The sequence below is a fragment of the Fukomys damarensis genome, unplaced genomic scaffold (assembly GCF_012274545.1).
Source record: "Fukomys damarensis isolate Sample0158 unplaced genomic scaffold, DMR_v1.0_HiC HiC_scaffold_27, whole genome shotgun sequence".
Taxonomy (NCBI): domain Eukaryota; kingdom Metazoa; phylum Chordata; class Mammalia; order Rodentia; family Bathyergidae; genus Fukomys; species Fukomys damarensis.
The window spans coordinates 33,442,151-33,442,463 of NW_022900939.1; positions in this window are offsets into that span (position 1 = coordinate 33,442,151).

The following is a 313-nucleotide window of genomic DNA, read 5'->3' on the forward strand; positions in this document are numbered from 1 at the left end:
TGGCTCCCTCCAAATTGTGTAGCCAGCTTTCTATTACTGCAACAAAATACTCGACATAATAAATTTAAAAAGAAGAAAGATTTGCAGAGTGGCGGCACGTTCCTGTCATCCCACCTGCTGTCAAGGCTGAGGCAAGAGTATCACAAATTTGAGCCTAGCCTGGTAGCTTAGCAAGACCCTGTCTCAAAATTTTAAAAAAATAATAAAAATTAAAAATGGCTGAGAATGTATCTCATTGCAGAAGATCTGGGTTCAATCCTCAGTACTGCAAGAGAGACACAGAGGCAGAAACAGAAAGAGACCAAGAGGCCTC